At 26.6% G+C, this 6,472-nt stretch overlaps 1 long non-coding RNA gene across 1 annotated transcript in view; it reads left to right on the top strand.

Moving 5' to 3' along the window:
* Window positions 1–5,120, top strand: part of LOC117167829 — a 5,316-nt gene extending 196 nt beyond the window's left edge. Inside the window, exons 2-4 of the long non-coding RNA XR_004466436.1 lie at window positions 1,172–1,245; window positions 3,942–4,101; window positions 4,189–5,120. This is a non-coding gene — a long non-coding RNA (uncharacterized LOC117167829). The remainder of the gene's footprint in view (window positions 1–1,171; window positions 1,246–3,941; window positions 4,102–4,188) is intronic.
* Window positions 5,121–6,472: the final 1,352 nt, after the last annotated feature.

The following is a 6,472-nucleotide window of genomic DNA, read 5'->3' as shown; positions in this document are numbered from 1 at the left end:
TAATATTTATAGAAACATAACCTCACATTTCGTGTGTTTTCTTGGTGCCATTATTATTTACATATTAACTCGCCCAATGCCGCATTATTAGTGGATTTCCTCGCCACAAATATCGTCTATGAGACGTCCTAAATTATTAAAAAGGACGTGTCCTGATTTCTTATCGCTGTCCTAAGTTAATAATTTTCTTTTCATTTTTATGATGCGTGATTTTTCATGCCCAGAAATGAAAATTACCGATTTTCATTGTGTGCAGATCTAAATTTTTTAAACAATTTTTGTAGGACATTGCGACCATATTTCCAGTTCAAAAATTTATAGCATGTATGGAATATGTTGCTCTTTTAAAAAAAAAGGAAAACATCGAGTACCGTCTCATGCCTTTCCCTCTTTTTCTTTAAATATACGATTTTATTGAAAAAATGATTTTTGATTAAAATTTCATGCATTTAAAAAAAATTTCTTTGTTTAATAAATTAACCGTTTTTTTGGATTTTTTTGGTGAGGATTATTTTTTTTTAACTGGAACAATGACTTACCTTTTTTGCTTGAAAAATGATCTTTTTTTGTGGAAAATTCATGTATTTAGTTGAAAATGCGTCTTCTTGTGTAAAAAATTAATCTTTATATATATGGTTGAAAATTATGCACCGTTTTTTATTGAAAATTCAACTGATTGGTTGAGAATTTATTTTTTTATTGACGGTTCATCATTATAGTTTAAAAATTTATTTTTTTTGGTTAAAAATGTAAGTACTTTATTGAAAATTTGTCTTATTTTTGGTAGAATATAATAAGTCTTCTTAGTTGAAAATTCAACGATTTGGTTGAACATTAAATGTACGTCGTTAAACACTTAACCTTCATAGTAGTATTTTGCGATTCGGTCAGTCTTGTTTTATATTTTTATACAAATAATAGTTACGTACTTCTGCCTTTTAACAAAAGAACTGGACCCCGTTATCGCCAATTAATCGGAATATAATTTCTGCTTACGTGACGTTCAGAGCAGTTTATTTATGATTTGAATTTACTATTTTGGTTATATGTAAAGAAAATTATAACTTCTTTTGTCAGGACGTTAAATTAAGTTTTTTTACCTTTTAAAATTATACGCAAAAAATAATTTTATAAAGCCTGCTATAGTATTGTTTAAAATATATAATTATAGGATATGACGTTTCCTATCCAACAACGAAACCTACATCATATATTATATCGAAAGGCGGCAGTTTCTGTCACCAGGTATATAACTCTACAAAGAAATAAATGTTGACCAAACCTATATTTTTTATTATTCTATAATGATTGAGTTTCTTCTATATCACTTTTGGACTTTTTTTTATTAATTCAAATAAACTATCCGAGTGCTTAATAGAACCTCTCACTGGCTTTCCTATGAATGCGTTTGAACAATTCATTGAGCTCAATTCTAAAGAGAATCTTGAAATGCGCAAAAAAGTTGTAAGTATATTTTTTGCTATTATCCTGGGTGCACAGTTTTGGCCTTATTTCGCTGCAGCTGCCTTTCTTGAAATTCCTCCTTTTCTCATTTTCTTTTTAAATGTACAATATTTAAAATAAACGAATTTCTACAGAACTTTTAGGAATGAATCACATTTCTTTTCAAGGAATTTCTACGGATTTAAAGACATTTTAAAAGACTGAAGAATCTCAGGCGATTTTATTTTGAAAAATTGTAGAACTCTTAATATTAAAAAATTTTATATTATGAATTTTAAATAATTTATTTCCAATATTGTAAAATAAGATCCTAGGGTCATGAACACAAGTTTCGTGGACGTGCGTTTATATATTGCTAGCTAAAAATATTGTACACACTCAAAGTTGAACTAGTTAAAGTTTTTATTAAAAAGTATCGAAGATAGATATTTCCAGTTTCAATTCAAAATCTGAATTAGAGTAAGAGTTAAATAACAAGTTTTTGACAGAAACATTTAATTGAACTCATAACTATTACACTTTAATTATCAATGAAGTAATTTTTGCTACAAAAAATATTCTCACTTATGAGAATGATTCAAAACATAAAAATAGTATATTTAACAAATTGTATGTTTGCGGAGGCTTTTTTATGTCGACGTGAATCAGTTTTGAATGACCTAAGTATATTCAATCACAAACAAAAATCCTTTAATGGTAAAAATCGTTAAATAAATAGTTCAAGTTTTAATTAAAAATCATTTAAGAGGGTGTCTGCCCTACCTGGAAAACCTGGAATTGTCAGGGAATTTTAATAGACCTGGATAAACCTGGAAATGTCAGGGAATTCTTTTGAAAGTCAGGGGATTTTTTGGAGAGCTTTCTATTTTTGTTTGAAAATAGATAGTTTTTACTGAAAATTCAAGTATCTGGTTGAAAAGTTGTTCATTTTGATATTAAATTAATCTTCTTGGTTAAAAGTTCATCTTTTTGCTTGAAAATTCAACAGTTTGTTTGTAATTTTTTTCTCTCATGACAAAAAAATATTTCTTTGTTGTAAATTGAACTAATGCTAAGAAGTAGTATTTAAAAAAATTTATTTGTTTTTGATTAAAAATTTAAGTATTTTTTGGTTGAAATATCAACTACTACATTTTTCGTTCAGCGAATTAATCTTTTTTGTAATGAAAATTAATTTACTTGGCTGTTATAAACTATTTTGTTAAAAACGATGGTTTTTGGTTGAAGATTCATCATTTTAATTGACAATTGTTCTCTTTCTTAGAAAATAAAACTATTTTATTGAACATATGTTATTTCTTAGGCTAAAAATTATTTTTTTTTACTGAAAATTTAACTAATCCATTTAAAATTGCACTTTTTTGGACATTTATTTCTTTCCGGGTGAAAATTAACTGTCCAACTAAAAATGTAACTATTTCAGTTAAATATTTGATCAATTAATTAAGCATTCATATCTGGTTGAACTATTGCTACCTAAAAAGGTCTATTCAATTTTTGTTTCAAAAATGATCTTTTGTTGTTTTTGATAATTTATCATTTTTGGTAGAAATTAATATTTTTGGTTGAAAATTCATGTTTCTGGTTAAAAGGTCCATTATTCTAGTAGAAGATTCATTTTACTTATAAAATTCATCGCTTTGTTTGAAAATGTGACTATATTTTTTAAATGAGCTTTTCTCTGGTTTAAAATTGGTTTAAAACTCAAAATGTAACAATTTCAGTTGAATATTACATCATTTTAAAAAAAAATTAATTCCTTTGGTTGCAAAATATATTTTTTTTAACTAAAAACTTCAATATTTAATTTTTGGTGCACAATTTATATTTTTTAGTAGAAAATTCATCTTTTTTTGGTATAAATTAATCTTCTAAGTTGGAAATTTATGTTTTTATTTAAAAGTTAAATTATTTTATTCGAAGACGCATCATTTTAGATAAAAATTCACATTTCTAGTTTAAAATTCATCCCTTTTTTGAAAATGTAATTATTTTTTGATATTATTTTGTTTTTGGTTGCAAATGATTTTTTTAAACTGAAAATCTAACTCTTCCAATTGAATATTCCGTCATACTACTTGACAATTCATCTCTTTGGTTAAACATTAATTTTTTAAACTAAAAATTTAATTATTCAAATTTCGGTTGACAATATATATTTTTTAGTTGAAAATTTATCTTTTTCGGTAAAAATTAATCTAAGTTCAAAATGTATGTTTTTGCTTAAGAGTTCAATTATTCTAGTCGAAGATTGATCATTTTAGTTGAAAATTCATTACTTTTTTGAAAATATAACTATTTTGTTGGAAAATTTTTTTTTCAGGTTGAAACTGATTTTTTTTTTAACTGAAAATGTAACGATTCCAATTAATCTCTTTGGTTGAACATTAAATTTTCAAACTAAAAATTCAATTATTCAATGTTTGGTTGACATTCTATCCTTTTTAGTTGGAAATTTCTTTATCATTTTGTTGCAGTGTAAGCATTTGGTTCAGATGGGTGGCTCAAAGCTGCGTGAGTTCCTCAACTTAAGCCTGAAAGAAATCATGACAGTCGAATTCGTCTGCTAATTTTCGTTGCCTGCAGGAAAACACCACTTCCAATTCGGAGACACCAGAGTTTCGAATATTTTATACCGTAAGAAATATTTATTACTGGACAAATTAGTTAAATTCATTCAAAGTAGTAAATAAAATTTCAATAAATCTTTAATTTCTTTTTTAGAGGTGGCTCAACAGTGCACAAATTTTAGGGGTCCAGATGACAAGGCTCAATTTAAGTCAGAGATGCTGGAGGTGTTGAGGACGATAAAACAGAAGCACCGAAATAGCTTAAAAACCAGGTTGCAAAAAGCCAAACCGTCGTAGAAATGGACGAAGAAAGTCTAACAAAAAAAAAATTGCGTTACTAGAATCATTGGCTGCAGAAGACTGCTGTGTTGTGGAAAGCCTACAGTTTCATGGAGTGGATTCTTTGTATGGGGATGACGAAAGTGACTGAATAATTGAAATACTGACGTGATGATTATGTTAAAGACGTTGTGTTGCGGATAAAGTACAAATACTGGTCACACTTCGAGTACAATACTTATATAAAACGAGAAAAATAAGTACAAAAACAGTGTTCAAATATATTATTAAAATATTCGTGTTAATTAAAGCAAAATTATATATTAAGTTAATTAAATTTAAGACGTTAATTATGTTCCTGATGAACTAAAAAGACTGATAGCGCTTCGCACCCAATATATAATTATATGAAAAGTATATTAATAAGCAAAAAACAGTGTTCAAATACATATATTATTAAAATATTCGTGTTTTTAAAGCAAATTTGTAGATTAAGTTAATTAAGTTTAAGACGTTATGTTCCTGATGAACTAAATAGACTGATCGCGCTTCGCACACAATAGTTATATAGAAACTACATTAATAAGAAAAAACAGTGTTAAAATATATTATTGAAATTTTCGTATTTTCAAAGCAAATAATGTATAGATTAAGTTACAGTAACTTTATGAGGATGAGTCGAAAACATCTTTTTTCGAGTTGGGCTTTTTATTATTGAAATCAAAAAGCTCAAATGAGATGTAAAAAAATGTATATATATAGTCATCTCGGCTTTCAATGAGGATGTTATTTTTTTAATTTTATTTATTATATGAAAGCTTATTGAGGTTATTGTGAAGTTAAAATAAATGACTAGGTTAGATTCTAATTACTATAAATCATAAAAGAATAGAATGCACAAAATTCAATATAGACTTTTGATTGGCTTTAATTGATGAAAATATCAAGCTCATTATAAATTTCCCATTTCAATAGAACTTGATATTATAATTAATTGAAGCTAATTTAATGTATTTGAATTATTGTATAATTCTAAGTTTTATGATTTCTAGTAGTAAATTAATTTTACTTAGATTATATTTGTTTTAAACATACAATAACTTTAGCAAGCTTTTATATGATAAAATACATTAAAATAACGAAATTTCTTTTATAGCCTGAAGAAGGCCTTGAAAATTTACAAATTTTTTTAAAGTATCATTGCAAACTTTTTGATTCGAATAATCAAAAGCAATTTTTTTAACGTCTGCGAATTTTAAAAAAGAAAAATGTTTTGAGCCAAACTAGTAAAAACACAACAAATCAAATGTTAATAATATACGTATTATTTAATTATAAAACTGTTTATCGCCTAATAATAATTTTGCACTCTTCTGTGGTCACGAAAATTTCTGATAAAAATCGAGTCAGTTTGAATTGTGTATCTGTCATCTGCAGATTGAAAGAATAAAAATGTAATCGATTGGCCATATTTTTAATCGGTCATCTGAGCGCCGTGCTTTAAATCTGCCATTCCACATTCGTTAAAATGCTTAGTGAATAGAGTTGAATGAGACTGACTAACCTGAACTAATTCCTATGGGCATTCGACGATTCATTATTGTACACATGAATGGGTTGAGATTCAATATGAAATGGAGTTCTTAAAAGATCACAACAAATAGTAAAAATACAATGCACACACAGCAATTTTCAATAAGCGTGAATCTGCCTATTGTATGTCACCTCAGTTTTTGTCTAACTGAGTAGAATATGCAGATTAAAATTTTTAAGAATTAATTCTTTTGAATCAGAAGTACGTAGTAACACATTTGATTGGGACAATTCTGATTAAACAAAATTAAAGAAATTCAAGTGAAATAATATTGTTATATATTAGAATTGATACGACAATTTGTTTCTAAACTTAGTGATTATTTTAGTTGTAATTCTCTTTTTACAACATTTTTCCATACATTATTTTGTGCAAGAATGATAAGATTTATATTAAATTAAGCGTCAGTAAAATTTAATTTATTCAGTGCACATGCTAATGGTTGCAGGGAGTCCACGTGTTAGAAACGAACTCTGCATTTTTCTCATATCCATTTGCATTACAAACATCCAAATGCTTAGAAATTGAATACACGCATTTTTGTTAAAGGTAATTTTTATAAAAT

This window comes from Belonocnema kinseyi, chromosome 2 (genome assembly GCF_010883055.1).
Source record: "Belonocnema kinseyi isolate 2016_QV_RU_SX_M_011 chromosome 2, B_treatae_v1, whole genome shotgun sequence".
Taxonomy (NCBI): domain Eukaryota; kingdom Metazoa; phylum Arthropoda; class Insecta; order Hymenoptera; family Cynipidae; genus Belonocnema; species Belonocnema kinseyi.
The sequence above is the reverse complement of the archived record's forward strand: the minus strand, read 5'-3'. Positions and strand labels throughout refer to the sequence as shown.